This window comes from Trachinotus anak, unplaced genomic scaffold (assembly GCF_046630095.1).
Source record: "Trachinotus anak isolate AG129_WGS33_773 ecotype Australia unplaced genomic scaffold, CSIRO_AGI_Tana_v1 ptg000005l, whole genome shotgun sequence".
In the NCBI taxonomy this organism is placed as follows: Eukaryota; Metazoa; Chordata; class Actinopteri; order Carangiformes; family Carangidae; genus Trachinotus; species Trachinotus anak.
The window spans coordinates 10,226,102-10,252,479 of record NW_027273856.1 but is presented as its reverse complement, the minus strand read 5'-3'; positions in this window follow the sequence as shown (position 1 = coordinate 10,252,479).

Genomic DNA, 26,378 nt, shown 5'->3' with positions numbered 1-26,378 from the left:
ATGAGTGAATACTGTTCAGTTGTGCGTTTTTGGTGAAGCTTTTGAGTTTTTGACGTCGGCAGATATCAAACAGTAATCTTAGGATACAGTCATCTTAAAATGACTGAATGTGAGTGCATACTGTTCATTTCTGCGTTTTTGGTGAAGCTTTTGAGTTTTTGACGTCGGCAGATATCAAACAGTAATCTTAGGATACAGTCAGCTTAAAATGACTCAGATGAGTGAATACTGTTCAGTTGTGCGTTTTTGATGAAGCTTTTGAGTTTTTGACGTCGGCAGATATCAAACAGTAATCTTAGGATACAGTCAGCTTAAAATGACTCAGATACTGATCAGTTGTGCGTTTTTGGTGAAGCTTTTGAGTTTTTGAAGTCGGCAGATATCAAACAGTAATCTTAGGATACAGTCATCTTAAAATGACTGAATGTGAGTGAATACTGTTCAGTTGTGCGTTTTTGGTGAAGCTTTTGAGTTTTTGACGTCGGCAGATATCAAACAGTAATCTTAGGATACAGTCATCTTAAAATGACTCAGATGAGTGAATACTGTTCAGTTGTGCTTTTTTGGTGAAGCTTTTGAGTTTTTGACGTCGGCAGATATCAAACAGTAATCTTAGCATACAGTCAGCTTAAAATGACTCAGATACTGTTCAGTTGTGCGTTTTTGGTGAAGCTTTTGAGTTTTTGACGTCGGCAGATATCAAACAGTAATCTTAGGATACAGTCATCTTAAAATGACTCAGATGAGTGAATACTGCTCTGTTGTGCGTTTTTGGTGAAGCTTTTGAGTTTTTGACGTCGGCAGATATCAAACAGTAATCTTAGGATACAGTCAGCTTAAAATGACTCAGATACTGTTCAGTTGTGAGTTTTTGGTGAAGCTTTTGAGTTTTTGACGTCGGCAGATATAAAACAGTAATCTTAGGATACAGTCAATTTAAAATGACTCAGATACTGTTCAGTTGTCCGTTTTTGGTGAAGCTTTTGAGTTTTTGACATCGGCAGATATCAAACAGTAATCTTAGGATACAGTCATCTTAAAATGACTCAGATGAGTGAATACTGCTCTGTTGTGCGTTTTTGGTGAAGCTTTTGAGTTTTTGACGTCGGCAGATATCAAACAGTAATCTTAGGATACAGTCAGCTTAAAATGACTCAGATACTGTTCAGTTGTGAGTTTTTGGTGAAGCTTTTGAGTTTTTGACGTCGGCAGATATAAAACAGTAATCTTAGGATACAGTCAATTTAAAATGACTCAGATACTGTTCAGTTGTCCGTTTTTGGTGAAGCTTTTGAGTTTTTGACATCGGCAGATATCAAACAGTAATCTTAGGATACAGTCAGCTTAAAATGACTGAATGTGAGTGAATACTGTTCAGTTGTGCGTTTTTGGTGAAGCTTTTGAGTTTTTGACGTCGGCAGATATCAAACAGTAATCTTAGGATACAGTCAGCTTAAAATGACTCAGATGAGTGAATACTGTTCAGTTGTACGTTTTTGGTGAAGCTTTTGAGTTTTTGATCTCGGCAGATATCAAACAGTAATCTTAGGATACAGTCAGCTTAAAATGACTGAATGTGAGTGAATACTGTTCAGTTGTGCGTTTTTGGTGAAGCTTTTGAGTTTTTGACGTCGGCAGATATCAAACAGTAATCTTAGGATACAGTCATTTTAAAATGACTGAATGTGAATGAATACTGTTCAGTTGTGCGTTTTTGGTGAAGCTTTTGAGTTTTTGACGTCGGCAGATATCAAACAGTAATCTTAGGATACAGTCATCTTAAAATGGCTGAATGTGAGTGAATACTGTTCAGTTGTGAGTTTTTGGTGAAGCTTTTGAGTTTTTTGACCTCAGCAGATATCAAACAGTAATCTTAGGATACAGTCAGCTTAAAATGACTCAGATACTGTTCAGTTGTGCGTTTTTGGTGAAGCTTTTGAGATTTTGACGTCGGCAGATATCAAACAGTAATCTTAGGATACAGTCAGCTTAAAATGACTCAGATACTGTTCAGCTGTGAGTTTTTGGTGAAGCTTTTGAGTTTTTTGACCTCGGCAGATATCAAACAGTAATCTTAGGATACAGTCAGCTTAAAATGACTCAGATGAGTGAATACTGTTCAGTTGTCCGTTTTTGGTGAAGCTTTTGAGTTTTTGACGTCGGCAGATATCAAACAGTAATCTTAGGATACAGTCATCTTAAAATGACTGAATGTGAGTGAATACTGTTCAGTTGTGCGTTTTTGGTGAAGCTTTTGAGTTTTTGACGTCGGCAGATATCAAACAGTAATCTTAGGATACAGTCATCTTAAAATGACTCAGATGAGTGAATACTGTTCAGTTGTGCTTTTTTGGTGAAGCTTTTGAGTTTTTGACGTCGGCAGATATCAAACAGTAATCTTAGGATACAGTCAGCTTAAAATGACTCAGATGAGTGAATACTGTTCAGTTGTGCACTTTTGGTGAAGCTTTTGAGTTTTTGACGTCGGCAGATATCAAACAGTAATCTTAGGATACAGTCAACTTAAAATGACTCAGATGAGTGAATACTGTTCAGTTGTGTATTCACTCATCTGAGTCATTTTAAGATGACTGTATCCTAAGATTACTGTTTGATATCTGCCGACGTCAAAAACTCAAAAGCTTCACCAAAAACGGACAACTGAACAGTATTCACTCATCTGAGTCATTTTAAGCTGACTGTATCCTAAGATTACTGTTTGATATCTGCCGAGGTCAAAAACTCAAAAGCTTCACCAAAAACGCACAACTGAACAGTATCTGAGTCATTTTATGATGACTGTATCCTAAGATTACTGTTTGATATCTGCCGACGTCAAAAACTCAAAAGCTTCACCAAAAACTCACAACTGAACAGTATTCACTCACATTCAGTCATTTTAAGCTGACTGTATCCTAAGATTACTGTTTGATATCTGCCGACGTCAAAAACTCAAAAGCTTCACCAAAAACGCACAACTGAACAGTATTCACTCATCTGAGTCATTTTAAGCTGACTGTATCCTAAGATTACTGTTTGATATCTGCCGAGGTCAAAAAACTCAAAAGCTTCACTAAAAACGCACAACTGAACAGTATCTGAGTCATTTTATGATGACTGTATCCTAAGATTACTGTTTGATATCTGCCGACGTCAAAAACTCAAAAGCTTCACCAAAAACGCACAACTGAACAGTATTCACTCATCTGAGTCATTTTAAGCTGACTGTATCCTAAGATTACTGTTTGATATCTGCCGACGTCAAAAAAAAAGCTTCACCAAAAACGGACAACTGAGCAGTATTCACTCATCTGAGTCATTTTAAGATGACTGTATCCTAAGATTACTGTTTGATATCTGCCGACGTCAAAAACTCAAAAGCTTCACCAAAAACGCACAACTGAACAGTATTCACTCACATTCAGTCATTTTAAGCTGACTGTATCCTAAGATTACTGTTTGATATCTGCCGACGTCAAAAACTCAAAAGCTTCACCAAAAACACACAACTGAACAGTATCTGAGTCATTTTATGATGACTGTATCCTAAGATTACTGTTTGATATCTGCCGACGTCAAAAACTCAAAAGCTTCACCAAAAACGCACAACTGAGCAGTATTCACTCACATTCATTCATTTTAAGCTGACTGTATCCTAAGATTACTGTTTAATATCTGCCGACATCAAAAACTCAAAAGCTTCACCAAAAACGCACAACTGAACAGTATCTGAGTCATTTTAAGCTGACTGTATCCTAAGATTACTGTTTAATATCTGCCGACATCAAAAACTCAAAAGCTTCACCAAAAATGCACAACTGAACAGTATTCACTCACATTCAGTCATTTTAAGCTGACTGTATCCTAAGATTACTGTTTGATATCTGCCGAGGTCAAAAACTCAAAAGCTTCACCAAAAACACACAACTGAACAGTATCTGAGTCATTTTATGATGACTGTATCCTAAGATTACTGTTTGATATCTGCCGACGTCAAAAACTCAAAAGCTTCACCAAAAACGCACAACTGAGCAGTATTCACTCACATTCAGTCATTTTAAGATGACTGTATCCTAAGATTACTGTTTGATATCTGCCGACGTCAAAAACTCAAAAGCTTCACCAAAAACGCACAACTGAACAGTATTCACTCATCTGAGTCATTTTAAGATGACTGTATCCTAAGATTACTGTTTGATATCTGCCGACGTCAAAAACTCAAAAGCTTCACCAAAAACTCACAACTGAACAGTATTCACTCACATTCAGTCATTTTAAGCTGACTGTATCCTAAGATTACTGTTTGATATCTGCCGACGTCAAAAACTCAAAAGCTTCACCAAAAACGCACAACTGAACAGTATCTGAGTCATTTTAAGCTGACTGTATCCTAAGATTACTGTTTAATATCTGCCGAGGTCAAAAAACTCAAAAGCTTCACTAAAAACGCACAACTGAAAAGTATCTGAGTCATTTTATGATGACTGTATCCTAAGATTACTGTTTGATATCTGCCGACGTCAAAAACTCAAAAGCTTCACCAAAAACGCACAACTGAACAGTATTCACTCATCTGAGTCATTTTAAGCTGACTGTATCCTAAGATTACTGTTTGATATCTGCCGACGTCAAAAAAAAAGCTTCACCAAAAACGGACAACTGAGAAGTATTCACTCATCTGAGTCATTTTAAGATGACTGTATCCTAAGATTACTGTTTGATATCTGCCGACGTCAAAAACTCAAAAGCTTCACCAAAAACGCACAACTGAACAGTATTCACTCACATTCAGTCATTTTAAGCTGACTGTATCCTAAGATTACTGTTTGATATCTGCCGACGTCAAAAACTCAAAAGCTTCACCAAAAACACACAACTGAACAGTATCTGAGTCATTTTATGATGACTGTATCCTAAGATTACTGTTTGATATCTGCCGACGTCAAAAACTCAAAAGCTTCACCAAAAACGCACAACTGAGCAGTATTCACTCACATTCAGTCATTTTAAGCTGACTGTATCCTAAGATTACTGTTTAATATCTGCCGACATCAAAAACTCAAAAGCTTCACCAAAAACGCACAACTGAACAGTATCTGAGTCATTTTAAGCTGACTGTATCCTAAGATTACTGTTTAATATCTGCCGACATCAAAAACTCAAAAGCTTCACCAAAAATGCACAACTGAACAGTATTCACTCACATTCAGTCATTTTAAGCTGACTGTATCCTAAGATTACTGTTTGATATCTGCCGAGGTCAAAAACTCAAAAGCTTCACCAAAAACACACAACTGAACAGTATCTGAGTCATTTTATGATGACTGTATCCTAAGATTACTGTTTGATATCTGCCGACGTCAAAAACTCAAAAGCTTCACCAAAAACGCACAACTGAGCAGTATTCACTCACATTCAGTCATTTTAAGCTGACTGTATCCTAAGATTACTGTTTGATATCTGCCGACGTCAAAAACTCAAAAGCTTCACCAAAAACGCACAACTGAACAGTATCTGAGTCATTTTAAGCTGACTGTATCCTAAGATTGCTGTTTAATATCTGCCGACATCAAAAACTCAAAAGCTTCACCAAAAACGCACAACTGAACAGTATTCACTCACATTCAGTCATTTTAAGCTGACTGTATCCTAAGATTACTGTTTGATATCTGCCGACGTCAAAAACTCAAAAGCTTCACCAAAAACGCACAACTGAACAGTATTCACTCATCTGAGTCATTTTAAGCTGACTGTATCCTAAGATTACTGTTTGATATCTGCCGACGTCAAAAAAAAAGCTTCACCAAAAACGGACAACTGAGCAGTATTCACTCATCTGAGTCATTTTAAGCTGACTGTATCCTAAGATTACTGTTTGATATCTGCCGACGTCAAAAACTCAAAAGCTTCACCAAAAACGCACAACTGAACAGTATCTGAGTCATTTTAAGGTGACTGTATCCTAAGATTACTGTTTAATATCTGCCGACATCAAAAACTCAAAAGCTTCACCAAAAACGCACAACTGAACAGTATCTGAGTCATTTTAAGCTGACTGTATCCTAAGATTGCTGTTTAATATCTGCCGACATCAAAAACTCAAAAGCTTCACCAAAAACGCACAACTGAACAGTATTCACTCACATTCAGTCATTTTAAGCTGACTGTATCCTAAGATTACTGTTTGATATCTGCCGACGTCAAAAACTCAAAAGCTTCACCAAAAACGCACAACTGAACAGTATTCACTCACATTCAGTCATTTTAAGCTGACTGTATCCTAAGATTACTGTTTGATATCTGCCGACGTCAAAAACTCAAAAGCTTCACCAAAAACGCACAACTGAACAGTATTCACTCATCTGAGTCATTTTAAGCTGACTGTATCCTAAGATTACTGTTTGATATCTGCCGACGTCAAAAAACTCAAAAACTTCACCAAAAACTCACAACTGAACAGTATCTGAGTCATTTTAAGCTGACTGTATCCTAAGATTACTGTTTGATATCTGCCGACGTCAAAAACTCAAAAGCTTCACCAAAAACGCACAACTGAACAGTATCTGAGTCATTTTAAGCTGACTGTATCCTAAGATTACTGTTTGATATCTGCCGACATCAAAAACTCAAAAGCTTCACCAAAAACGCACAACTGAACAGTATCTTAGTCATTTTAAGCTGACTGTATCCTAAGATTACTGTTTAATATCTGCCGACATCAAAAACTCAAAAGCTTCACCAAAAACGCACAACTGAACAGTATTCACTCACATTCAGTCATTTTAAGCTGACTGTATCCTAAGATTACTGTTTGATATCTGCCGACGTCAAAAACTCGAAAGCTTCACCAAAAACGCACAACTGAACAGTATTCACTCATCTGAGTCATTTTAAGCTGACTGTATCCTAAGATTACTGTTTGATATCTGCCGACGTCAAAAAAAAAGCTTCACCAAAAACGGACAACTGAGCAGTATTCACTCATCTGAGTCATTTTAAGCTGACTGTATCCTAAGATTACTGTTTGATATCTGCCGACGTCAAAAACTCAAAAGCTTCACCAAAAACGCACAACTGAACAGTATTCACTCACATTCAGTCATTTTAAGCTGACTGTATCCTAAGATTACTGTTTGATATCTGCCGACGTCAAAAACTCAAAAGCTTCACCAAAAACGCACAACTGAACAGTATTCACTCATCTGAGTCATTTTAAGCTGACTGTATCCTAAGATTACTGTTTGATATCTGCCGATGTCAAAAACTCAAAAGCTTCACCAAAAACGGACAACTGAACAGTATCTGAGTCATTTTAAATTGACTGTATCCTAAGATTACTGTTTTATATCTGCCGACGTCAAAAAACTCAAAAGCTTCACCAAAAACTCACAACTGAACAGTATCTGAGTCATTTTAAGCTGACTGTATCCTAAGATTACTGTTTGATATCTGCCGACGTCAAAAACTCAAAAGCTTCACCAAAAACGCACAACTGAACAGTATCTGAGTCATTTTAAGCTGACTGTATCCTAAGATTACTGTTTGATATCTGCCGACATCAAAAACTCAAAAGCTTCACCAAAAACGCACAACTGAACAGTATCTTAGTCATTTTAAGCTGACTGTATCCTAAGATTACTGTTTAATATCTGCCGACATCAAAAACTCAAAAGCTTCACCAAAAACGCACAACTGAACAGTATTCACTCACATTCAGTCATTTTAAGCTGACTGTATCCTAAGATTACTGTTTGATATCTGCCGACGTCAAAAACTCGAAAGCTTCACCAAAAACGCACAACTGAACAGTATTCACTCATCTGAGTCATTTTAAGCTGACTGTATCCTAAGATTACTGTTTGATATCTGCCGACGTCAAAAAAAAAGCTTCACCAAAAACGGACAACTGAGCAGTATTCACTCATCTGAGTCATTTTAAGCTGACTGTATCCTAAGATTACTGTTTGATATCTGCCGACGTCAAAAACTCAAAAGCTTCACCAAAAACGCACAACTGAACAGTATTCACTCACATTCAGTCATTTTAAGCTGACTGTATCCTAAGATTACTGTTTGATATCTGCCGACGTCAAAAACTCAAAAGCTTCACCAAAAACGCACAACAGAGCAGTATTCACTCATCTGAGTCATTTTAAGATGACTGTATCCTAAGATTACTGTTTGATATCTGCCGACGTCAAAAACTCAAAAGCTTCACCAAAAACGCACAACTGAACAGTATCTGAGTCATTTTAAGCTGACTGTATGCTAAGATTACTGTTTGATATCTGCCGACGTCAAAAACTAAAAAGCTTCACCAAAAAAGCACAACTGAACAGTATTCACTCATCTGAGTCATTTTAAGATGACTGTATCCTAAGATTACTGTTTGATATCTGCCGACGTCAAAAACTCAAAAGCTTCACCAAAAACGCACAACTGAACAGTATTCACTCACATTCAGTCATTTTAAGCTGACTGTATCCTAAGATTACTGTTTGATATCTGCCGAGGTCAAAAACTCAAAAGCTTCACCAAAAACGCACAACTGAACAGTATTCACTCATCTGAGTCATTTTAAGCTGACTGTATCCTAAGATTACTGTTTGATATCTGCCGACGTCAAAAACTCAAAAGCTTCACCAAAAACGCACAACTGAACAGTATTCACTCATCTGAGTCATTTTAAGCTGACTGTATCCTAAGATTACTGTTTGATATCTGCCGATGTCAAAAACTCAAAAGCTTCACCAAAAACGGACAACTGAACAGTATCTGAGTCATTTTAAATTGACTGTATCCTAAGATTACTGTTTTATATCTGCCGACGTCAAAAAACTCAAAAGCTTCACCAAAAACTCACAACTGAACAGTATCTGAGTCATTTTAAGCTGACTGTATCCTAAGATTACTGTTTGATATCTGCCGACGTCAAAAACTCAAAAGCTTCACCAAAAACGCACAACTGAACAGTATCTGAGTCATTTTAAGCTGACTGTATCCTAAGATTACTGTTTAATATCTGCCGACATCAAAAACTCAAAAGCTTCACCAAAAACGCACAACTGAACAGTATCTGAGTCATTTTAAGCTGACTGTATCCTAAGATTACTGTTTAATATCTGCCGACATCAAAAACTCAAAAGCTTCACCAAAAACGAACAACTGAACAGTATTCACTCATCTGAGTCATTTTAAGCTGACTGTATCCTAAGATTACTGTTTGATATCTGCCGACGTCAAAAACTCAAAAGCTTCACCAAAAACACACAACTGAACAGTATCTGAGTCATTTTATGATGACTGTATCCTAAGATTACTGTTTGATATCTGCCGACGTCAAAAACTCAAAAGCTTCACCAAAAACGCACAACTGAGCAGTATTCACTCACATTCAGTCATTTTAAGCTGACTGTATCCTAAGATTACTGTTTGATATCTGCCGACGTCAAAAACTCAAAAGCTTCACCAAAAACGCACAACAGAGCAGTATTCACTCATCTGAGTCATTTTAAGATGACTGTATCCTAAGATTACTGTTTGATATCTGCCGACGTCAAAAACTCAAAAGCTTCACCAAAAACGCACAACTGAACAGTATCTGAGTCATTTTAAGCTGACTGTATGCTAAGATTACTGTTTGATATCTGCCGACGTCAAAAACTCAAAAGCTTCACCAAAAAAGCACAACTGAACAGTATTCACTCATCTGAGTCATTTTAAGATGACTGTATCCTAAGATTACTGTTTGATATCTGCCGACGTCAAAAACTCAAAAGCTTCACCAAAAACGGACAACTGAACAGTATTCACTCATCTGAGTCATTTTAAGCTGACTGTATCCTAAGATTACTGTTTGATATCTGCCGAGGTCAAAAAACTCAAAAGCTTCACCAAAAACGCACAACTGAACAGTATCTGAGTCATTTTATGATGACTGTATCCTAAGATTACTGTTTGATATCTGCCGACGTCAAAAACTCAAAAGCTTCACCAAAAACGCACAACTGAACAGTATTCACTCATCTGAGTCATTTTAAGCTGACTGTATCCTAAGATTACTGTTTGATATCTGCCGACGTCAAAAAAAAAGCTTCACCAAAAACGCACAACAGAGCAGTATTCACTCATCTGAGTCATTTTAAGATGACTGTATCCTAAGATTACTGTTTGATATCTGCCGACGTCAAAAACTCAAAAGCTTCACCAAAAACGCACAACTGAACAGTATCTGAGTCATTTTAAGCTGACTGTATCCTAAGATTACTGTTTAATATCTGCCGACATCAAAAACTCAAAAGCTTCACCAAAAACGCACAACAGAGCAGTATTCACTCATCTGAGTCATTTTAAGATGACTGTATCCTAAGATTACTGTTTGATATCTGCCGACGTCAAAAACTCAAAAGCTTCACCAAAAACGCACAACTGAACAGTATCTGAGTCATTTTAAGCTGACTGTATCCTAAGATTACTGTTTAATATCTGCCGACATCAAAAACTCAAAAGCTTCACCAAAAACGCACAACTGAACAGTATCTGAGTCATTTTAAGCTGACTGTATCCTAAGATTGCTGTTTAATATCTGCCGACATCAAAAACTCAAAAGCTTCACCAAAAACGCACAACTGAACAGTATTCACTCACATTCAGTCATTTTAAGCTGACTGTATCCTAAGATTACTGTTTGATATCTGCCGACGTCAAAAACTCAAAAGCTTCACCAAAAACGGACAACTGAGCAGTATTCACTCATCTGAGTCATTTTAAGATGACTGTATCCTAAGATTACTGTTTGATATCTGCCGACGTCAAAAAAAAAGCTTCACCAAAAACGGACAACTGAGCAGTATTCACTCATCTGAGTCATTTTAAGATGACTGTATCCTAAGATTACTGTTTGATATCTGCCGACGTCAAAAACTCAAAAGCTTCACCAAAAACGCACAACTGAACAGTATTCACTCACATTCAGTCATTTTAAGCTGACTGTATCCTAAGATTACTGTTTGATATCTGCCGAGGTCAAAAACTCAAAAGCTTCACCAAAAACGCACAACTGAACAGTATTCACTCATCTGAGTCATTTTAAGCTGACTGTATCCTAAGATTACTGTTTGATATCTGCCGACGTCAAAAACTCAAAAGCTTCACCAAAAACGCACAACTGAACAGTATTCACTCACATTCAGTCATTTTAAGCTGACTGTATCCTAAGATTACTGTTTGATATCTGCCGACGTCAAAAACTCAAAAGCTTCACCAAAAACGCACAACTGAACAGTATTCACTCATCTGAGTCATTTTAAGCTGACTGTATCCTAAGATTACTGTTTGATATCTGCCGATGTCAAAAACTCAAAAGCTTCACCAAAAACGGACAACTGAACAGTATCTGAGTCATTTTAAATTGACTGTATCCTAAGATTACTGTTTTATATCTGCCGACGTCAAAAAACTCAAAAGCTTCACCAAAAACTCACAACTGAACAGTATCTGAGTCATTTTAAGCTGACTGTATCCTAAGATTACTGTTTGATATCTGCCGACGTCAAAAACTCAAAAGCTTCACCAAAAACGCACAACTGAACAGTATCTGAGTCATTTTAAGCTGACTGTATCCTAAGATTACTGTTTAATATCTGCCGACATCAAAAACTCAAAAGCTTCACCAAAAACGCACAACTGAACAGTATCTGAGTCATTTTAAGCTGACTGTATCCTAAGATTACTGTTTGATATCTGCCGACGTCAAAAACTCAAAAGCTTCACCAAAAACGCACAACTGAACAGTATTCACTCACATTCAGTCATTTTAAGCTGACTGTATCCTAAGATTACTGTTTGATATCTGCCGAGGTCAAAAACTCAAAAGCTTCACCAAAAACGCACAACTGAACAGTATTCACTCATCTGAGTCATTTTAAGCTGACTGTATCCTAAGATTACTGTTTGATATCTGCCGACGTCAAAAACTCAAAAGCTTCACCAAAAACGCACAACTGAACAGTATTCACTCACATTCAGTCATTTTAAGCTGACTGTATCCTAAGATTACTGTTTGATATCTGCCGACGTCAAAAACTCAAAAGCTTCACCAAAAACGCACAACTGAACAGTATTCACTCATCTGAGTCATTTTAAGCTGACTGTATCCTAAGATTACTGTTTGATATCTGCCGATGTCAAAAACTCAAAAGCTTCACCAAAAACGGACAACTGAACAGTATCTGAGTCATTTTAAATTGACTGTATCCTAAGATTACTGTTTTATATCTGCCGACGTCAAAAAACTCAAAAGCTTCACCAAAAACTCACAACTGAACAGTATCTGAGTCATTTTAAGCTGACTGTATCCTAAGATTACTGTTTGATATCTGCCGACGTCAAAAACTCAAAAGCTTCACCAAAAACGCACAACTGAACAGTATCTGAGTCATTTTAAGCTGACTGTATCCTAAGATTACTGTTTAATATCTGCCGACATCAAAAACTCAAAAGCTTCACCAAAAACGCACAACTGAACAGTATCTGAGTCATTTTAAGCTGACTGTATCCTAAGATTACTGTTTAATATCTGCCGACATCAAAAACTCAAAAGCTTCACCAAAAATGCACAACTGAACAGTATTCACTCACATTCAGTCATTTTAAGCTGACTGTATCCTAAGATTACTGTTTGATATCTGCCGAGGTCAAAAACTCAAAAGCTTCACCAAAAACACACAACTGAACAGTATCTGAGTCATTTTATGATGACTGTATCCTAAGATTACTGTTTGATATCTGCCGACGTCAAAAACTCAAAAGCTTCACCAAAAACGCACAACTGAGCAGTATTCACTCACATTCAGTCATTTTAAGCTGACTGTATCCTAAGATTACTGTTTGATATCTGCCGACGTCAAAAACTCAAAAGCTTCACCAAAAACGCACAACAGAGCAGTATTCACTCATCTGAGTCATTTTAAGATGACTGTATCCTAAGATTACTGTTTGATATCTGCCGACGTCAAAAACTGAAAAGCTTCACCAAAAACGCACAACTGAACAGTATCTGAGTCATTTTAAGCTGACTGTATCCTAAGATTGCTGTTTAATATCTGCCGACATCAAAAACTCAAAAGCTTCACCAAAAACGCACAACTGAACAGTATTCACTCACATTCAGTCATTTTAAGCTGACTGTATCCTAAGATTACTGTTTGATATCTGCCGACGTCAAAAACTCAAAAGCTTCACCAAAAACGCACAACTGAACAGTATTCACTCATCTGAGTCATTTTAAGCTGACTGTATCCTAAGATTACTGTTTGATATCTGCCGACGTCAAAAAAAAAGCTTCACCAAAAACGGACAACTGAGCAGTATTCACTCATCTGAGTCATTTTAAGCTGACTGTATCCTAAGATTACTGTTTGATATCTGCCGACGTCAAAAACTCAAAAGCTTCACCAAAAACGCACAACTGAACAGTATTCACTCACATTCAGTCATTTTAAGCTGACTGTATCCTAAGATTACTGTTTGATATCTGCCGACGTCAAAAACTCAAAAGCTTCACCAAAAACGCACAACTGAACAGTATTCACTCATCTGAGTCATTTTAAGCTGACTGTATCCTAAGATTACTGTTTGATATCTGCTGATGTCAAAAACTCAAAAGCTTCACCAAAAACGGACAACTGAACAGTATCTGAGTCATTTTAAATTGACTGTATCCTAAGATTACTGTTTTATATCTGCCGACGTCAAAAAACTCAAAAGCTTCACCAAAAACTCACAACTGAACAGTATCTGAGTCATTTTAAGCTGACTGTATCCTAAGATTACTGTTTGATATCTGCCGAGGTCAAAAACTCAAAAGCTTCACAAAAAACGCACAACTGAACAGTATCTGAGTCATTTTAAGCTGACTGTATCCTAAGATTACTGTTTAATATCTGCCGACATCAAAAACTCAAAAGCTTCACCAAAAACGCACAACTGAACAGTATCTGAGTCATTTTAAGCTGACTGTATCCTAAGATTACTGTTTAATATCTGCCGACATCAAAAACTCAAAAGCTTCACCAAAAACGAACAACTGAACAGTATTCACTCACATTCAGTCATTTTAAGCTGACTGTATCCTAAGATTACTGTTTAATATCTGCCGACATCAAAAACTCAAAAGCTTCACCAAAAACGCACAACTGAACAGTATTCACTCATCTGAGTCATTTTAAGCTGACTGTATCCTAAGATTACTGTTTGATATCTGCCGACGTCAAAAAAAAAGCTTCACCAAAAACGGACAACTGAACAGTATTCACTCATCTGAGTCATTTTAAGATGACTGTATCCTAAGATTACTGTTTGATATCTGCCGACATCAAAAACTCAAAAGCTTCACCAAAAACGCACAACTGAACAGTATTCACTCACATTCAGTCATTTTAAGCTGACTGTATCCTAAGATTACTGTTTGATATCTGCCGAGGTCAAAAACTCAAAAGCTTCACCAAAAACGCACAACTGAACAGTATTCACTCATCTGAGTCATTTTAAGCTGACTGTATCCTAAGATTACTGTTTGATATCTGCCGACGTCAAAAACTCAAAAGCTTCACCAAAAACGCACAACTGAACAGTATTCACTCACATTCAGTCATTTTAAGCTGACTGTATCCTAAGATTACTGTTTGATATCTGCCGACGTCAAAAACTCAAAAGCTTCACCAAAAACGCACAACTGAACAGTATTCACTCATCTGAGTCATTTTAAGCTGACTGTATCCTAAGATTACTGTTTGATATCTGCCGATGTCAAAAACTCAAAAGCTTCACCAAAAACGGACAACTGAACAGTATCTGAGTCATTTTAAATTGACTGTATCCTAAGATTACTGTTTTATATCTGCCGACGTCAAAAAACTCAAAAGCTTCACCAAAAACTCACAACTGAACAGTATCTGAGTCATTTTAAGCTGACTGTATCCTAAGATTACTGTTTGATATCTGCCGACGTCAAAAACTCAAAAGCTTCACCAAAAACGCACAACTGAACAGTATCTGAGTCATTTTAAGCTGACTGTATCCTAAGATTACTGTTTAATATCTGCCGACATCAAAAACTCAAAAGCTTCACCAAAAACGCACAACTGAACAGTATCTGAGTCATTTTAAGCTGACTGTATCCTAAGATTACTGTTTAATATCTGCCGACATCAAAAACTCAAAAGCTTCACCAAAAATGCACAACTGAACAGTATTCACTCACATTCAGTCATTTTAAGCTGACTGTATCCTAAGATTACTGTTTGATATCTGCCGAGGTCAAAAACTCAAAAGCTTCACCAAAAACACACAACTGAACAGTATCTGAGTCATTTTATGATGACTGTATCCTAAGATTACTGTTTGATATCTGCCGACGTCAAAAACTCAAAAGCTTCACCAAAAACGCACAACTGAGCAGTATTCACTCACATTCAGTCATTTTAAGCTGACTGTATCCTAAGATTACTGTTTGATATCTGCCGACGTCAAAAACTCAAAAGCTTCACCAAAAACGCACAACAGAGCAGTATTCACTCATCTGAGTCATTTTAAGATGACTGTATCCTAAGATTACTGTTTGATATCTGCCGACGTCAAAAACTGAAAAGCTTCACCAAAAACGCACAACTGAACAGTATCTGAGTCATTTTAAGCTGACTGTATCCTAAGATTGCTGTTTAATATCTGCCGACATCAAAAACTCAAAAGCTTCACCAAAAACGCACAACTGAACAGTATTCACTCACATTCAGTCATTTTAAGCTGACTGTATCCTAAGATTACTGTTTGATATCTGCCGACGTCAAAAACTCAAAAGCTTCACCAAAAACGCACAACTGAACAGTATTCACTCATCTGAGTCATTTTAAGCTGACTGTATCCTAAGATTACTGTTTGATATCTGCCGACGTCAAAAAAAAAGCTTCACCAAAAACGGACAACTGAGCAGTATTCACTCATCTGAGTCATTTTAAGCTGACTGTATCCTAAGATTACTGTTTGATATCTGCCGACGTCAAAAACTCAAAAGCTTCACCAAAAACGCACAACTGAACAGTATTCACTCACATTCAGTCATTTTAAGCTGACTGTATCCTAAGATTACTGTTTGATATCTGCCGACGTCAAAAACTCAAAAGCTTCACCAAAAACGCACAACTGAACAGTATTCACTCATCTGAGTCATTTTAAGCTGACTGTATCCTAAGATTACTGTTTGATATCTGCTGATGTCAAAAACTCAAAAGCTTCACCAAAAACGGACAACTGAACAGTATCTGAGTCATTTTAAATTGACTGTATCCTAAGATTACTGTTTTATATCTGCCGACGTCAAAAAACTCAAAAGCTTCACCAAAAACTCACAACTGAACAGTATCTGAGTCATTTTAAGCTGACTGTATCCTAAGATTACTGTTTGATATCTGCCGAGGTCAAAAACTCAAAAGCTTCACAAAAAACGCACAACTGAACAGTATCTGAGTCATTTTAAGCTGACTGTATCCTAAGATTACTGTTTAATATCTGCCGACATCAAAAACTCAAAAGCTTCACCAAAAACGCACAACTGAACAGTATCTGAGTCATTTTAAGCTGACTGTATCCTAAGATTACTGTTTAATATCTGCCGACATCAAAAACTCAAAAGCTTCACCAAAAACGAACAACTGAACAGTATTCACTCACATTCAGTCATTTTAAGCTGACTGTATCCTAAGATTACTGTTTAATATCTGCCGACATCAAAAACTCAAAAGCTTCACCAAAAACGCACAACTGAACAGTATTCACTCATCTGAGTCATTTTAAGCTGACTGTATCCTAAGATTACTGTTTGATATCTGCCGACGTCAAAAAAAAAGCTTCACCAAAAACGGACAACTGAACAGTATTCACTCATCTGAGTCATTTTAAGATGACTGTATCCTAAGATTACTGTTTGATATCTGCCGACATCAAAAACTCAAAAGCTTCACCAAAAACGCACAACTGAACAGTATCTGAGTCATTTTAAGCTGACTGTATCCTAAGATTACTGTTTAATATCTGCCGACATCAAAAACTCAAAAGCTTCACCAAAAATGCACAAATGAACAGTATTCACTCACATTCAGTCATTTTAAGCTGACTGTATCCTAAGATTACTGTTTGATATCTGCCGAGGTCAAAAACTCAAAAGCTTCACCAAAAACACACAACTGAACAGTATCTGAGTCATTTTATGATGACTGTATCCTAAGATTACTGTTTGATATCTGCCGACGTCAAAAACTCAAAAGCTTCACCAAAAACGCACAACTGAGCAGTATTCACTCACATTCAGTCATTTTAAGCTGACTGTATCCTAAGATTACTGTTTGATATCTGCCGACGTCAAAAACTCAAAAGCTTCACCAAAAACGCACAACAGAGCAGTATTCACTCATCTGAGTCATTTTAAGATGACTGTATCCTAAGATTACTGTTTGATATCTGCCGACGTCAAAAACTCAAAAGCTTCACCAAAAACGCACAACTGAACAGTATCTGAGTCATTTTAAGCTGACTGTATGCTAAGATTACTGTTTGATATCTGCCGACGTCAAAAACTCAAAAGCTTCACCAAAAAAGCACAACTGAACAGTATTCACTCATCTGAGTCATTTTAAGATGACTGTATCCTAAGATTACTGTTTGATATCTGCCGACGTCAAAAACTCAAAAGCTTCACCAAAAACGGACAACTGAACAGTATTCACTCATCTGAGTCATTTTAAGCTGACTGTATCCTAAGATTACTGTTTGATATCTGCCGAGGTCAAAAACTCAAAAGCTTCACCAAAAACGCACAACTGAACAGTATCTGAGTCATTTTATGATGACTGTATCCTAAGATTACTGTTTGATATCTGCCGACGTCAAAAACTCAAAAGCTTCACCAAAAACTCACAACTGAACAGTATTCACTCACATTCAGTCATTTTAAGCTGATTGTATCCTAAGATTACTGTTTGATACCTGCCGAGGTCAAAAACTCAAAAGCTTCACCAAAAACGCACAACTGAACAGTATCTGAGTCATTTTATGATGACTGTATCCTAAGATTACTGTTTGATATCTGCCGACGTCAAAAACTCAAAAGCTTCACCAAAAACTCACAACTGAACAGTATTCACTCACATTCAGTCATTTTAAACTGACTGTATCCTAAGATTACTGTTTGATATCTGCCGACGTCAAAAACTCAAAAGCTTCACCAAAAACGCACAACTGAACAGTATTCACTCATCTGAGTCATTTTAAGCTGACTGTATCCTAAGATTACTGTTTGATATCTGCCGAGGTCAAAAAACTCAAAAGCTTCACCAAAAACGCACAACTGAACAGTATCTGAGTCATTTTAAGCTGACTGTATCCTAAGATTACTGTTTGATATCTGCCGACGTCAAAAACTCAAAAGCTTCACCAAAAACGCACAACTGAACAGTATCTGAGTCATTTTAAGCTGACTGTATCCTAAGATTACTGTTTGATATCTGCCGACGTCAAAAACTCAAAAGCTTCACCAAAAACGCACAACTGAACAGTATCTGAGTCATTTTAAGCTGACTGTATGCTAAGATTACTGTTTGATATCTGCCGACGTCAAAAACTCAAAAGCTTCACCAAAAAAGCACAACTGAACAGTATTCACTCATCTGAGTCATTTTAAGATGACTGTATCCTAAGATTACTGTTTGATATCTGCCGACGTCAAAAACTCAAAAGCTTCACCAAAAACGGACAACTGAACAGTATTCACTCATCTGAGTCATTTTAAGCTGACTGTATCCTAAGATTACTGTTTGATATCTGCCGAGGTCAAAAACTCAAAAGCTTCACCAAAAACGCACAACTGAACAGTATCTGAGTCATTTTATGATGACTGTATCCTAAGATTACTGTTTGATATCTGCCGACGTCAAAAACTCAAAAGCTTCACCAAAAACTCACAACTGAACAGTATTCACTCACATTCAGTCATTTTAAGCTGACTGTATCCTAAGATTACTGTTTGATATCTGCCGACGTCAAAAACTCAAAAGCTTCACCAAAAACGCACAACTGAACAGTATTCACTCATCTGAGTCATTTTAAGCTGACTGTATCCTAAGATTACTGTTTGATATCTGCCGAGGTCAAAAAACTCAAAAGCTTCACCAAAAACGCACAACTGAACAGTATCTGAGTCATTTTATGATGACTGTATCCTAAGATTACTGTTTGATATCTGTGATGTCAGAAACTCAAAAGCTTCACCAAAAACGCACAACTGAACAGTATTCACTCACATTCAGGCACTTTAAGCTGACTGTATCCTAAGATTACTGTTTGATATCTGCCGACGTCAAAAACTCAAAAGCTTCACCAAAAAGGCACAACTGAACAGTATTCACTCACATTCAGTCATTTTAAGGTGACTGTATCCTAAGATTACTGTTTGATATCTGCCGACGTCAAAAACTCAAAAGCTTCACCAAAAACGCACAACTGAACTGTATTCACTCATCTGAGTCATTTTAAGCTGACTGTATCCTAAGATTACTGTTTGATATCTGCCGACGTCAAAAACTCAAAAGCTTCACCAAAAACGCACAACTGAACAGTATTCATTCACATTCAGTCATTTTAAGATGACTGTATCCTAAGATTACTGTTTGATATCTGCCGACGTCAAAAACTCAAAAGCTTCACCAAAAACGCACAACTGAACAGTATTCACTCACATTCAGTCATTTTAAGCTGACTGTATCCTAAGATTACTGTTTGATATCTGCCGACGTCAAAAACTCAAAAGCTTCACCAAAAACGCACAACTGAACAGTATTCACTCATCTGAGTCATTTTAAGCTGACTGTATCCTAAGATTACTGTTTGATATCTGCCGAGGTCAAAAAACTCAAAAGCTTCACCAAAAACTCACAGCTGAACAGTATCTGAGTCATTTTAAGCTGACTGTATCCTAAGATTACTGTTTGATATCTGCCGACGTCAAAATCTCAAAAGCTTCACCAAAAACGCACAACTGAACAGTATCTGAGTCATTTTAAGCTGACTGTATCCTAAGATTACTGTTTGATATCTGCTGAGGTCAAAAAACTCAAAAGCTTCACCAAAAACTCACAACTGAACAGTATTCACTCACATTCAGCCATTTTAAGATGACTGTATCCTAAGATTACTGTTTGATATCTGCCGACGTCAAAAACTCAAAAGCTTCACCAAAAACGCACAACTGAACAGTATTCATTCACATTCAGTCATTTTAAGATGACTGTATCCTAAGATTACTGTTTGATATCTGCCGACGTCAAAAACTCAAAAGCTTCACCAAAAACGCACAACTGAACAGTATTCACTCACATTCAGTCATTTTAAGCTGACTGTATCCTAAGATTACTGTTTGATATCTGCCGAGGTCAAAAACTCAAAAGCTTCACCAAAAACGCACAACTGAACAGTATTCACTCATCTGAGTCATTTTAAGCTGACTGTATCCTAAGATTACTGTTTGATATCTGCCGACGTCAAAAACTCAAAAGCTTCACCAAAAACGCACAACTGAACAGTATTCACTCACATTCAGTCATTTTAAGCTGACTGTATCCTAAGATTACTGTTTGATATCTGCCGACGTCAAAAACTCAAAAGCTTCACCAAAAACGCACAACTGAACAGTATTCACTCATCTGAGTCATTTTAAGCTGACTGTATCCTAAGATTACTGTTTGATATCTGCCGATGTCAAAAACTCAAAAGCTTCACCAAAAACGGACAACTGAACAGTATCTGAGTCATTTTAAATTGACTGTATCCTAAGATTACTGTTTGATATCTGCCGACGTCAAAAAACTCAAAAGCTTCACCAAAAACTCACAACTGAACAGTATCTGAGTCATTTTAAGCTGACTGTATCCTAAGATTACTGTTTGATATCTGCCGACGTCAAAAACTCAAAAGCTTCACCAAAAACGCACAACAGAGCAGTATTCACTCATCTGAGTCATTTTAAGATGACTGTATCCTAAGATTACTGTTTGATATCTGCCGACGTCAAAAACTCAAAAGCTTCACCAAAAACGCACAACTGAACAGTATCTGAGTCATTTTAAGCTGACTGTATCCTAAGATTACTGTTTAATATCTGCCGACATCAAAAACTCAAAAGCTTCACCAAAAACGCACAACAGAGCAGTATTCACTCATCTGAGTCATTTTAAGATGACTGTATCCTAAGATTACTGTTTGATATCTGCCGACGTCAAAATCTCAAAAGCTTCACCAAAAACGCACAACTGAACAGTATCTGAGTCATTTTAAGCTGACTGTATCCTAAGATTACTGTTTGATATCTGCTGAGGTCAAAAAACTCAAAAGCTTCACCAAAAACTCACAACTGAACAGTATTCACTCACATTCAGTCATTTTAAGATGACTGTATCCTAAGATTACTGTTTGATATCTGCCGACGTCAAAAACTCAAAAGCTTCACCAAAAACGCACAACTGAACAGTATTCATTCACATTCAGTCATTTTAAGATGACTGTATCCTAAGATTACTGTTTGATATCTGCCGACGTCAAAAACTCAAAAGCTTCACCAAAAACGCACAACTGAACAGTATTCACTCACATTCAGTCATTTTAAGCTGACTGTATCCTAAGATTACTGTTTGATATCTGCCGACGTCAAAAACTCAAAAGCTTCACCAAAAACGCACAACTGAACAGTATTCACTCATCTGAGTCATTTTAAGCTGACTGTATCCTAAGATTACTGTTTGATATCTGCCGATGTCAAAAACTCAAAAGCTTCACCAAAAACGCACAACTGAACAGTATCTGAGTCATTTTAAATTGACTGTATCCTAAGATTACTGTTTTATATCTGCCGACGTCAAAAAACTCAAAAGCTTCACCAAAAACTCACAACTGAACAGTATCTGAGTCATTTTAAGCTGACTGTATCCTAAGATTACTGTTTGATATCTGCCGACGTCAAAAACTCAAAAGCTTCACCAAAAACGCACAACAGAGCAGTATTCACTCATCTGAGTCATTTTAAGATGACTGTATCCTAAGATTACTGTTTGATATCTGCCGACGTCAAAAACTCAAAAGCTTCACCAAAAACGCACAACTGAACAGTATCTGAGTCATTTTAAGCTGACTGTATGCTAAGATTACTGTTTGATATCTGCCGACGTCAAAAACTCAAAAGCTTCACCAAAAAAGCACAACTGAACAGTATTCACTCATCTGAGTCATTTTAAGATGACTGTATCCTAAGATTACTGTTTGATATCTGCCGACATCAAAAACTCAAAAGCTTCACCAAAAACGCACAACTGAACAGTATCTGAGTCATTTTAAGCTGACTGTATCCTAAGATTACTGTTTAATATCTGCCGACATCAAAAACTCAAAAGCTTCACCAAAAATGCACAAATGAACAGTATTCACTCACATTCAGTCATTTTAAGCTGACTGTATCCTAAGATTACTGTTTGATATCTGCCGAGGTCAAAAACTCAAAAGCTTCACCAAAAACACACAACTGAACAGTATCTGAGTCATTTTATGATGACTGTATCCTAAGATTACTGTTTGATATCTGCCGACGTCAAAAACTCAAAAGCTTCACCAAAAACGCACAACTGAGCAGTATTCACTCACATTCAGTCATTTTAAGCTGACTGTATCCTAAGATTACTGTTTGATATCTGCCGACGTCAAAAACTCAAAAGCTTCACCAAAAACGCACAACAGAGCAGTATTCACTCATCTGAGTCATTTTAAGATGACTGTATCCTAAGATTACTGTTTGATATCTGCCGACGTCAAAAACTCAAAAGCTTCACCAAAAACGCACAACTGAACAGTATCTGAGTCATTTTAAGCTGACTGTATGCTAAGATTACTGTTTGATATCTGCCGACGTCAAAAACTCAAAAGCTTCACCAAAAAAGCACAACTGAACAGTATTCACTCATCTGAGTCATTTTAAGATGACTGTATCCTAAGATTACTGTTTGATATCTGCCGACGTCAAAAACTCAAAAGCTTCACCAAAAACGGACAACTGAACAGTATTCACTCATCTGAGTCATTTTAAGCTGACTGTATCCTAAGATTACTGTTTGATATCTGCCGAGGTCAAAAACTCAAAAGCTTCACCAAAAACGCACAACTGAACAGTATCTGAGTCATTTTATGATGACTGTATCCTAAGATTACTGTTTGATATCTGCCGACGTCAAAAACTCAAAAGCTTCACCAAAAACTCACAACTGAACAGTATTCACTCACATTCAGTCATTTTAAGCTGATTGTATCCTAAGATTACTGTTTGATACCTGCCGAGGTCAAAAACTCAAAAGCTTCACCAAAAACGCACAACTGAACAGTATCTGAGTCATTTTATGATGACTGTATCCTAAGATTACTGTTTGATATCTGCCGACGTCAAAAACTCAAAAGCTTCACCAAAAACTCACAACTGAACAGTATTCACTCACATTCAGTCATTTTAAACTGACTGTATCCTAAGATTACTGTTTGATATCTGCCGACGTCAAAAACTCAAAAGCTTCACCAAAAACGCACAACTGAACAGTATTCACTCATCTGAGTCATTTTAAGCTGACTGTATCCTAAGATTACTGTTTGATATCTGCCGAGGTCAAAAAACTCAAAAGCTTCACCAAAAACGCACAACTGAACAGTATCTGAGTCATTTTAAGCTGACTGTATCCTAAGATTACTGTTTGATATCTGCCGACGTCAAAAACTCAAAAGCTTCACCAAAAACGCACAACTGAACAGTATCTGAGTCATTTTAAGCTGACTGTATGCTAAGATTACTGTTTGATATCTGCCGACGTCAAAAACTCAAAAGCTTCACCAAAAAAGCACAACTGAACAGTATTCACTCATCTGAGTCATTTTAAGATGACTGTATCCTAAGATTACTGTTTGATATCTGCCGACGTCAAAAACTCAAAAGCTTCACCAAAAACGGACAACTGAACAGTATTCACTCATCTGAGTCATTTTAAGCTGACTGTATCCTAAGATTACTGTTTGATATCTGCCGAGGTCAAAAACTCAAAAGCTTCACCAAAAACGCACAACTGAACAGTATCTGAGTCATTTTATGATGACTGTATCCTAAGATTACTGTTTGATATCTGCCGACGTCAAAAACTCAAAAGCTTCACCAAAAACTCACAACTGAACAGTATTCACTCACATTCAGTCATTTTAAGCTGACTGTATCCTAAGATTACTGTTTGATATCTGCCGACGTCAAAAACTCAAAAGCTTCACCAAAAACGCACAACTGAACAGTATTCACTCATCTGAGTCATTTTAAGCTGACTGTATCCTAAGATTACTGTTTGATATCTGCCGAGGTCAAAAAACTCAAAAGCTTCACCAAAAACGCACAACTGAACAGTATCTGAGTCATTTTATGATGACTGTATCCTAAGATTACTGTTTGATATCTGTGATGTCAGAAACTCAAAAGCTTCACCAAAAACGCACAACTGAACAGTATTCACTCACATTCAGGCACTTTAAGCTGACTGTATCCTAAGATTACTGTTTGATATCTGCCGACGTCAAAAACTCAAAAGCTTCACCAAAAAGGCACAACTGAACAGTATTCACTCACATTCAGTCATTTTAAGGTGACTGTATCCTAAGATTACTGTTTGATATCTGCCGACGTCAAAAACTCAAAAGCTTCACCAAAAACGCACAACTGAACTGTATTCACTCATCTGAGTCATTTTAAGCTGACTGTATCCTAAGATTACTGTTTGATATCTGCCGACGTCAAAAACTCAAAAGCTTCACCAAAAACGCACAACTGAACAGTATTCATTCACATTCAGTCATTTTAAGATGACTGTATCCTAAGATTACTGTTTGATATCTGCCGACGTCAAAAACTCAAAAGCTTCACCAAAAACGCACAACTGAACAGTATTCACTCACATTCAGTCATTTTAAGCTGACTGTATCCTAAGATTACTGTTTGATATCTGCCGACGTCAAAAACTCAAAAGCTTCACCAAAAACGCACAACTGAACAGTATTCACTCATCTGAGTCATTTTAAGCTGACTGTATCCTAAGATTACTGTTTGATATCTGCCGAGGTCAAAAAACTCAAAAGCTTCACCAAAAACTCACAGCTGAACAGTATCTGAGTCATTTTAAGCTGACTGTATCCTAAGATTACTGTTTGATATCTGCCGACGTCAAAATCTCAAAAGCTTCACCAAAAACGCACAACTGAACAGTATCTGAGTCATTTTAAGCTGACTGTATCCTAAGATTACTGTTTGATATCTGCTGAGGTCAAAAAACTCAAAAGCTTCACCAAAAACTCACAACTGAACAGTATTCACTCACATTCAGCCATTTTAAGATGACTGTATCCTAAGATTACTGTTTGATATCTGCCGACGTCAAAAACTCAAAAGCTTCACCAAAAACGCACAACTGAACAGTATTCATTCACATTCAGTCATTTTAAGATGACTGTATCCTAAGATTACTGTTTGATATCTGCCGACGTCAAAAACTCAAAAGCTTCACCAAAAACGCACAACTGAACAGTATTCACTCACATTCAGTCATTTTAAGCTGACTGTATCCTAAGATTACTGTTTGATATCTGCCGAGGTCAAAAACTCAAAAGCTTCACCAAAAACGCACAACTGAACAGTATTCACTCATCTGAGTCATTTTAAGCTGACTGTATCCTAAGATTACTGTTTGATATCTGCCGACGTCAAAAACTCAAAAGCTTCACCAAAAACGCACAACTGAACAGTATTCACTCACATTCAGTCATTTTAAGCTGACTGTATCCTAAGATTACTGTTTGATATCTGCCGACGTCAAAAACTCAAAAGCTTCACCAAAAACGCACAACTGAACAGTATTCACTCATCTGAGTCATTTTAAGCTGACTGTATCCTAAGATTACTGTTTGATATCTGCCGATGTCAAAAACTCAAAAGCTTCACCAAAAACGGACAACTGAACAGTATCTGAGTCATTTTAAATTGACTGTATCCTAAGATTACTGTTTGATATCTGCCGACGTCAAAAAACTCAAAAGCTTCACCAAAAACTCACAACTGAACAGTATCTGAGTCATTTTAAGCTGACTGTATCCTAAGATTACTGTTTGATATCTGCCGACGTCAAAAACTCAAAAGCTTCACCAAAAACGCACAACAGAGCAGTATTCACTCATCTGAGTCATTTTAAGATGACTGTATCCTAAGATTACTGTTT